The sequence below is a fragment of the Pseudopipra pipra genome, chromosome 3 (assembly GCF_036250125.1).
Source record: "Pseudopipra pipra isolate bDixPip1 chromosome 3, bDixPip1.hap1, whole genome shotgun sequence".
Taxonomy (NCBI): Eukaryota; Metazoa; Chordata; class Aves; order Passeriformes; family Pipridae; genus Pseudopipra; species Pseudopipra pipra.
The window spans coordinates 82,897,237-82,907,481 of NC_087551.1; the positions used below are offsets into that span (position 1 = coordinate 82,897,237).

The 10,245-nt window shown below is 39.3% G+C and overlaps 1 long non-coding RNA gene across 1 annotated transcript; it reads right to left on the minus strand.

The window, feature by feature from the left end:
* Positions 1 to 334: 334 nt before the first annotated feature.
* On the minus strand, positions 335 to 9,517 carry LOC135411908 (uncharacterized). The gene is made up of 3 exons (XR_010429380.1): positions 9,156 to 9,517; positions 3,225 to 3,361; positions 335 to 2,143 (listed from the first exon to the last, which is right to left on the minus strand). It is a non-coding gene; the product is annotated as an uncharacterized LOC135411908 (long non-coding RNA).
* Between the last annotated feature and the right edge of the window lie 728 nt (positions 9,518 to 10,245).

Sequence of the window (10,245 nt, forward strand, 5' to 3'; positions counted from 1 at the left end):
CATTTACTAGATCATGGCACTCAGTGCCACGTCCAATCTGCGTTTAAAAATCTCCAGGGATGGTGAATCCACCACCTCTCTGGGCAGCCCATTCCAATGCCTGATTACTCTCTGTAAAGAATTTTCTCCTGATATCCAACTTAAATTTCCCCTGGCGCAGCTTAAGCCCGTGCCCCCTTGTCCTATTGCTGAGTGCCTGAGAGAAGAGACCAACCCCCACCTGGCTAGAACTTCCCTTCAGGTAGTTATAGATGGTGATGAGGTCACCTCTGAGCCTCCTCTTCTCCAGGCTAAACAACCCCAGTTCCCTCAGCCTCTCCCCATAGGACTTGATAGTATTCTTCAAATTGTTTCAAAAGAATGAAGTCGTGGGTTTTTCTCACGGACTATAGTGGTAGGTCTCCCATCCTTTCATTTTCAACATCATCTGCTGTATTTACTCAAATGTACATGCTGGTTTACGGTTCTCCCCCTCCAACTTTGATACACACAGTGAGAGGGAGAAAACAGTTACACAGAAGTATTTTAACCTGGACTCATAGAGTTTATTTAATAGCATTTTGAGGTGAACCTCAAGAACATTTTCAAGATCATCTCAACAGTCTGAGAATTTTATCGATGCCAAGCAATACATCCAAGGCTGCTGTCTGTAGCACACATGGTCTCCCACGCCCAGGCAGACCCAAAAACTCTGCCATTAGCATTTCATGAGCTGAGTTCATATCTGTAAAATGAAAGCAATCATAGAAATTACGGTAGGTGCTCTGAATGTTGAGGGAAAAGAGTCCTGTTTTCTTTAGGAGAGATACAAACATATCCTGGGATTTTTCTGTGTTTATCTTTTTTGAAGACCATTCAGGAGCAGTTCAAAGGGCACACAGTGAATTTCAAAGGGCACAGGGAATTTCTAATTCTACCTGTCAAAGGTAGGCCTCCACATAGATGCAGACATAGGCAAACCAGTCTGAGTTCATTGCCTGTCTCAGAGTTACTGCGTCCTAGCTAGGAAATTGTACTCATCATGATTACACAGCTTTGTTAGTTTCCACAAATCATGTAAAAATATCTCTGCAGATCAAAGAAAGCTAAGTTTTGAAGAAGCTGTGCACAGAACAGGTCCATCTATTGCAAATTACTGCACTGGGAGACACTGAAAGCAGTTGGCTATCTTAACTGCTGTGCTTGCTCCTACAAAAACACCTAAACTGAGCAAATACATGGCAAAATTTGTTAGGTCTTACTTCAATGTAAACACAAGGAGACAGCAGGACCTCTCTGCAGAAGACAGTGCTTTCTCTCAAAACACTGGCATGGCACATAGGCAGGTTACTGATGCTAATATTAGGAGAAGAGACACAAAAGAAGTTTAGAAACCCAGAGGAAAGCAAAGAAAAAACACAGAGAGGACAAAGAAAATTCCAGAGGCAGAGCAGCTCCACAGAGATTATGGGCTTCAGACCATACCCAGCACAACTGCAGTAAGGAAACAAGATAACACAGAAACAGAAAAGGAGAGCCTCCCTCCCCAGAAACAAGGAGAGGAGAAACAAGTCCCTAGGAAGCTGGAGAAGCAGCAGGGGAAATATCTTCAAAAAGAGACTTGCTTTGATCCTGATGATAAATCAGCTTTGACAAAATGGATGAGCCATTTGGACCCATTCCCTGCCATGTAAGAATTTGTCCTCAAACTGATGAGCACATGTGAAAACCACATATGCACTGAGGAAACGAAGGCAGATGACATTAGGCTTGAATTCAGATTAGAAAAATGTGCATGACAGAGCAGAAAAAAAAAAAACCTCAAAACAACTTCATATTGCAGCATAGGAAAGTTCAGTGTTCCTTTTCTGTCTTCCTCTTCCAGATGGGATTTTCATCTCCGAATGGTGAACACCACATCTTGCTACAGATATCTGCCTCTCTGAGTATCCAGGCTGCTTTAGACCACCACCCTGCGGGAAGGTTGAAACCAGTGTGTAGGATGGGTGCTCCACAGAACTTCATCCAACAGCAGCTGCCCAGCTGTCAGGGTTGTCAGAGGTAGCTGCCCTGCACTCAGCTGATGCTCCAGCTCCATAACACAGATGACAGCAGCCATTTCCTGGGCATTCATGGGAGCCAGACAAAACCGGGACTGGTGGTGCTGTATCATACAGGAAAAAAAGTAAGACCTCCAAACCATGTAAACAGTCTTAAGACTCTTCAGAACATTTGTTTTCAGACATAATTACTCACATTTCACTTTCTTTACTGGGAAGAGTGAGTTGCAAAGACTGCACGCCCCAGGGCCATCTTCACCCAAAAAAAAGTAATTTGCAAAATTAACATCAAAACGGGCACAAACCTATCAATTTATCACGTTAGGCCCTGACATTTTCCAGCATCTGATGTATGTTGTTTTTATTGCCATATTGATTCCTAAAACTGGCATTTTAAGGGTTCACATAAGCTTTTAAAACTTATTTCATCCCTCTTAAATAATACATTAAAAATAATTTTAAATGCAAGACCTTCACATTTTTACATTTTTGGGCTAATATCATTGCCTTATATGATACACGTATCAGGGTATTTTTGTTTAGTCTTTGCGGCAGGCAAAGTTTTCTTCTGATTGGATATAAAAATACAACCTAAGAGTGCTGATTTTGCAGCTTATTTTGGATGGTTTGATGCTTCCAGTTATTTAGTACATGAGCTGTAATGGCAACACTGCATACATTTTAAATGGGAAGAAATGGGGGGAGGGGGGAAATGCTGAAATTGAAGCCTGTATGCATCCAAATTTCTCTACTTCCAGGGAAATAAAATGTACCTGTGTGAAAATAGTATCACATCCTTCTCATAATTTTAATTTCCAAAAGTCAATGGGGTAGTGACATCAGAGTACATATAATGTAATATTTCAAGTGTTGCAGTGGTATTAAATAAACATAGTGGTGTTTCATGATATTCTGAATGTGTTCAGCATCTCAAACAAGTTAATTCATCTAAAGTTTGAACATACATGACTACCAAAAATCCAGATTTGCAAGTATACTTGTGCTCAGAGGGGTATTTACAGCCTTTATTGGAAACATCCCCTCTCTAGTTGGTCTGGTTGAAGTCATTTTGCTTTGAATTTAAATTAGAAGTAAATGCTGAGGGTTGTTTTCTGCCACCAGTCAATCCTCCCTGCCCTACATTTAAGGTAAGAAGTGTGGAGGGTGTGTGGATCCAAGACCTACCCACAGCCGTTGTACATTAGAGGAGATCTAAGTATGCCCTGTGTGACACCATGGACTGCTGCACCACAGCCGACTCTGGCTCTGAAGACACAGGGATGGCTGATAGCTGCTTCAGGCCCATAGGTTTTCTGCAAAACCTGGATGCACAAAAAAAGCTTTGGTTATTTATTAAACAGAACGATTTATTTTTTTTTTTAAATGAGTGGTCTCTCAATTGTTTTGCATTTCACTGTTTAGGTCTTACAGATCCCAACAGGAAATCTGCCATAAAATGAGAACCTGAAATAGGCTACATTGTTCACTGTTGAAGATTACAGAAATGTGGGTTGAAACTCATACAAATAACAAAAAGAAACTCCTGTGGTCTGGTTGGGTTTTTTTAAGTCTAAATTTTGTGTCTATAAAATTTAAAAAATATGAAGCATTTTTAATGTATATGTCTATCTAATGTTAAAATAATATCCTGTAAAACTCCTCTGTCCTTGTACAGCCTGACCTATAATATTATACTTTCATTATATTAATGACTATGAAGACAGGTTGTCGAGCAAGTGAACAGTGGGCATGGCAAACAAAGACCATAATGAGGTCTTGAAGATCTGCACAATATAGTAAATTAGTGAAGTTCTGTCGGTGATTTCATTATGCACATCTCTAAAATAGCAGCAAAGAAATCTGTCTTATTTTACATATATTGTGTTAAAGACATATTTTTTCAGTTACGCCAGAACAGTGTGCAATTAGATGGTCGGGATTTTAAAAAAGCATATATAAAACAAAGCCTCAGACTTAGCCACTATGGACTCCACTGTGGTGACCTACTGCATAGATTTGCATTGGCAATGCCACGGAAGTCAGACATGCTCAAATAATTTATTTCTGGATCAAATTTTTCTCTGTGGATTTTGCCATTTGATTAACATTTTTTCGTTATCTTTTTACAGGCTCTTTGAAGGTGGTGTAAATTGCATCCAGCTCTGATTAATGCTGAGATTCATGCTAGAAAATAAAACCTTCACTCTAGCTGGAATTCAAATGCAGCCTTTCAAACTAGCACACAGTTTTTAATAGAAAGAGAATTAATTAACCTGGAATCTTACATATGCACACAAAAAATCAGTTACCTAAATAATCTCCATTTGTCTCTGTTACAAGGGTTGATAAAAGGCAAAGGCTATATCAGTTTGTTGTGCTGCCAAGATAATACTCGTTTCTCAAAGTTACTTGTAGACAGTACTAGCACTGTGTCAGTACTGTGCAACCTAAGGAATGAGCAGCCAGGTGTATGCCATGTGAAGGGAGTTTTTGGATCTGTAAATGGAAATCAGATGCCCAGCCATTGCTGGCTGAGTGTTCAATAGACTCTTGCACCTTACTGTTGTAAGGAAAAATTCAATCTCTCCCTACTTTAAGGTAGCTGACTCCCCTTGGAGTCACAGCAGTTACAATGGAGGTTGCAAGCCTGACAAACATCATTATTAATATGATTATCTGGGGTGGAATAGTGAGGAAAATGAGTGTTACACCTGGAAGTCAAGTCACAATCATAAAGTTTAAGAATCAGTCTTCCAAGATATCGATTTGGAGTTGGTGTCAAATCATTTGAGAACCAGGAGATTCCTTTTTGGCAGAAAGAGTAATGCTAGCAGAGGAAGCTGAGCTTCAGGGCATATAATAAGCAAGTGTCAAGGAAATACTAGATTACCTAGAGCATGAAAACTATTAACTAGTCCTAAAAACTGTCTCTTTCAATGAAAGAAACTTACCCAGAACAAGATATGAAAAAGCATACGTATCCTCTGCAAATCAAAAAATGAATGGGGAGAGAGGGGGGATGGAGAGCATATCCCCCTCTTCCCTGTAGACACTAGGAGAATGAGAACTATGCCACCTTTGACTCTTTCCAAAGGTCCCTGAATTCAAAGCTGGGGAGCAAATATGAGAAAACTAACATTTCAAATTCTGTTTTCCACACAAGGAAGTGAATCCCATCTCCAGTTCTGTCCATCTGGTGCCCAAGTGCAGGAATGGTCTTTGCTTTTGTTTATGAGGAGGATCCCAGGGTAAAAAAAAAGGAGGAAAGGTCCAAGAGCGTGTCAGAGTAAACTATCCGTTAAAACACTTGGCTAAAGTGCAAAGGCCTCCATTTCAGCCCCATTGTTTTGTTTCATGTTACCTTATTTATCATGAGAAATCTCAGACAGCATACAAAAACCCTTTCATTTATTCTCACTTCCCTCACTCACATATACATCCTCCTAAAGTGTCATTATACTGAGAAGCAGAAATTTTCCTTAACCACCCTAGAGCTGCACCAAGTGCTGGGTGTGCAAGTGTTTGCATTCACAAGATCAAGGTATGAGGCCAAGACCAGGATGGATTATTTCCTTAGCTCATACCTCTTTGCCCCTATGCACTGCAAAAGCCCTTCATCCCAGTGCAACAGGAGGATAGTGTGGAGCCAGGCACACCTGAAGGGAAAGTGGACGGCAGAACAGGGATGCTGTACGCTCACATCCATGAAGCTGGTAGACTAATGGTTGGAGGAATGTTTCCCAGGACAGAGGCATGTCCTTACACATCAAAACTCAAGTTAATTTTGTTACATAGAAATCAGAAATTAAATTTAGCTTTGGGTGTCAAAAAATTGTTGTTGTAATGGGCCAGATTAATTTCTGGCATTAAAACACAGAATTGTCATTGATTTTGATGATTTACGGCAGCAATTTATCCTCAGTGTAACTCCACTGACTTTGCTGCAGTTACATTAGGGCTTAATTTAGCCTGATATTTTTATCAAGGGGAGAAACAGAATTAAAAGAGTACGTGCCTTTGTTTGGGCATTTGTTTTCTACCTTCCTGTTTTACATAAACTGTGTTTCTTTAAGCTGCATATGCTCCAGTTCTCTGTTTTCTGATATTGCAATGGCCTTAGGGTGTTTTTTTCGTTTACTTACTATTTGCATTTGGGTTTATTGACAAATTGTCACCTGTGATGTGTTTGGTTTCTTACGAGACTACAGATGACCACTGCCTTGCACAGCTTCTCTACTCCCTACATCTCTTGCATACTGAGTTGTTTTCCAGCCAGTAAACACCACCAAAGATTTTATATTATTTTTTTTTACACATTCCTCAATCTAGAATCTTTCTTCTTCTTATGACTTCACAGTCTTGAACAAGTGCAGGATGAAGATCTTCAAGTAAATTGTTAATTTCAAAATACCTATATTTCATACATGCAATATAATTGATGATAAAATCTCTCTTCTTCTCTTTATAAATTCCATCCTTTGATTATTTGCAAAATTATCATTGGAGCAAAGATCCAGCCCAATACTCAAAACAGGCCATGTGCAAGTACTCAAATATCTGTTCCCTCTGTTAGTCAGATTCTTGGAACCTGCATTATTGCCAAATCCAACAGTTCTAGCTGCCTTATCATGACTGCTTAATTAATGTTTTGGGTATCCTCTGGCATGAGTGTTTGACAAACATTGGTATTCCATTTCGCAGCAATGATGCTACTGTGGGTGCCCCCACACTGAGCATAGACTCATTGAAGAAGTACCCAGAGCTATCAAAAGTGTTGGCATGCTGTGTAGTTGGGCTGATAAAGATGAAAAAATGAAGGCCCCTGAAAGCACTTTAAAGATACTCCAAGATCCTCTCTTCAAGCTTGTCAGAGCAATACCAGAACCTGTTAGAACATGACTACATACCAAGGCATCTCCAGAGAAATCTGCAATAAGGTTTCTGTAGACCTTAGAGCAAAGCACATAGACCTACAGTAGGCTGTAAGAGTAACAGGGAAGCTCTGAAGAAGTCAGTAGTCATCTGAACTGTGTGAATTTGGCCTGCAGCCATACCTGCTCCTGGAGTTTGTCTGTCTCCAAACCCTTGACTGGGTGGGGACTGAGAGCAGTAAGCTACAGTGCACAGAAGAAATTTTTCTCTGAGCAAGACAGAAAACTACAAGCAGCACTGAGGAGTAGGTGTGTATGCACACATACCTGTTTGTTTTCTCTGTGTGTTCATACTTAATTTCTATCACAGAGTCTCTATTGCAGTAATTAACTGAGGTGTGACAACATTTTGATGTCTCTGTACACAAACAACCCCATTCAGTAAGTGTAATGAATCGTCTGAAATCTTCCTCAAAGCTGTGTGATGAGACCTCGAAAAAAGTGTGGTGAGGATTTGTATCACCCCCTCTGACAGGAGACTATCGAAGAGGTACACCATCTGTTCCTCTGGATCTGCTGTGTCAGTGGAGGATTTTCAGACCTTTTTAATTATACTTGCATTTAGCAACCTTCTGCTGTGCTACTGTTCAAAAAACATCCACAACAAACAAATAAACAAACCCAGGGCTGCCAGTTCAGACAGACAGTAGGCTCATTCTGAGGACATCTGCCCTTTCCCTAGCACCAAGATCACAGATTGTCAGCAGTGGCCTTTCAACATAGAGTAGCCTTCCTGCTTTAGGCTTGTACATCTTTGGCCCCCCAGAAAAACCAAAAGACCTTAGAGACTTCTTTTGGATTTTTCTTTCTTTTTTGTTTTTTCCTTCTTTGTTGGGGTTTGCACAGACCTGGAAAAATATCTGCAATATCTCTTAAAAACATCATCATTTATTAATGTACTGCAAGTCTGAAACAACCCGGTTGTTTGGGTGCTTGGTAACGTCCAATGTTAGCTCATTTATAAAGAGGAGCAATACTGGAAAGTGTTTCTCTTCAGAGAACCATGCTGATGAAAAGTTGCTTAAAGCTTATCCAAAATTCTGTCTCACAACAGATATTTAATATAGTTTCTTTTGGATGAACTTACACGATGTGTGTTTTTTTCCCCTAATAACCACCAGTATATTTGCATGCATTATTTTAGTGCAGAGATTTTATTTTCATGTTATGTGAAGGACATGGAAACTGCACCTGGGAAATTTGGCTGGCATTTCACTAGAAATGTAACAATAGTATGACAGCTTAACCAAGTGGCTACTGGTATTTAACTTGCTTTTCTTTTCATCTAGTAATTTAAAATGTAATTTGAATATTCATGAGACAGCAAGACAGTGACTCATTAAAAGATGCATTATGTTCTATAGAGTGAAATGCTGTGGAGATAAGCAGTATGTTTACAGGTCAAAGTGATCAAACACAGCAGAGGCCGGAAGGGAAGAACACACCAAAAAACCATAACCTTTCTCTTTTCTCAATGTGCACATATGGCAAGGATTAAGATCATCATGTAATATTCAGGAGAGTTGCATGGGAAATACATTTCCCATAGCAACAGCTGGTTTAGACGTTAGAGCAAGATTACAGAGAACCTAATTCATCTATCTGTTATTTTAAATGAATGGTTATCTGCCAGACCAGAAGGTCAAAACAGGTGCTTCTGCAAAGGCAAACATCTCTTTGCAAAAATTATAATCTTTCTGTGAATTTGGGGGTTTTATCTGATAATGGGCAATCATGTGCCATACTCCAGGTTTCTGTGTAATTACTAATTCACCATTTCAGTTCTACATGGTTAGCCAAAAAGGCTCTTAAGTAAGTAAAAAGGAATGCAAAAATGGTAATACATTCAAGATGTTAAACTTTGATTTGTATCTAATTCCATTAATGAATGCAGTTCAAATTAAAATGTAACATCAGAATTTCCAGCTTTGTTGGCTTTTAAAAAAATCCAATAAAAGACAAGATTGCAATATAAAAATATTATAATTCAGGTTTTCTCTTATTTCTAGATCTGTTAAAAGAAAACTAGAAGCAAGTAATAACTTCTATAAATGAGTCATTATCAGAAATTACTATTTTTAGATAGCATCCAAAAATTTGTTTGTCATTAAAAAGTAAATAGGCAAGATTTGACTTTGATCCTTGTACAAAGAGATTAGGCTCAAATCCTCAAAGATTTACATACTCAAGTCCTGTCGAGGGCTCAGGTTCATTTCATCTAACCAAAGGACCCTAAATTAGGAGTCAGTCAACACAGGTTCCCTGTAAAAACACACAAAGAAAAATGGTGGGTGTCAGGCAACAGCTCAGCTTTCCTAGAAGCTAAATAGCCCTCCGCAAGAGACTGCCTCTTGCTTTTTGGGTGCTTGCAGGAGGTGATGCTCCTACTGAATGCAGAAGGCAGCAAAATGTGATCACCTCACTGGAAGTGTAGAGTAGTTCACTAGTTTGTTAGTAGTTCGCATTTGTGACAAGATAGATGTCTACTGCATGAGATGTGCCAGATGGCACCAATAAACAAGGGGAGGGACAGCAAAAAACTGAATAAAATTGTAGAAAGGGACTAGGTACTCACACTTTTTTTACATATGCTTGTCCTGATGGTACTTGCAAATTTATTAACTTATATTAATCATATGATGTACTTCAGGCACCATGGAAGAAGTATTTGTTTTTGAAGTAACTTAAATAAAGAGCAGATAGTGGCTTGGTGAGCAGGGCCTTGATTTGTGCTCAATTCCAAGTTCACAGTCACAACCTATTTGTGAGATTCTATATCAGAATATATCATATTTGAACCAATATTCGCAAAAATCTTCATGGAAAAGGTCACATTTGATAGTTAAGAGTCAGTGTGTTGATTAGTTTTTGAGAGGACCTTAAATGTCCTGGCTGCTTGGGCCATTGCTTATCTGATTTATATCTGTGAAAAAAGTCAGTTATGAGGCTACACAGAGACACCATGAAGACCTTGATTGCCCACCAAAAAAGTCACCTGTTGGGATGTGGGAAATGCAGGTTTAGCTCCATATTTCAGATATTTCACAGTCCACCTCTCCACAAGAAGATTTCAAAAACACCAATCTCTCAAAGAAGGTAGCAACAGGATATGTGGGATATCTACCTGGACCGTAGAATAGCAAAGTTTCCAGTTCTGGGTCAGACTTTCTTCAGTTCCTTTGGTATCCATCAGTCCTTATGATGGTGGCCACATATGCAGCTGTTAATTGCTCTGCTATGGAACATATTTGAGACACTCTTCTCTCTTATCTTAT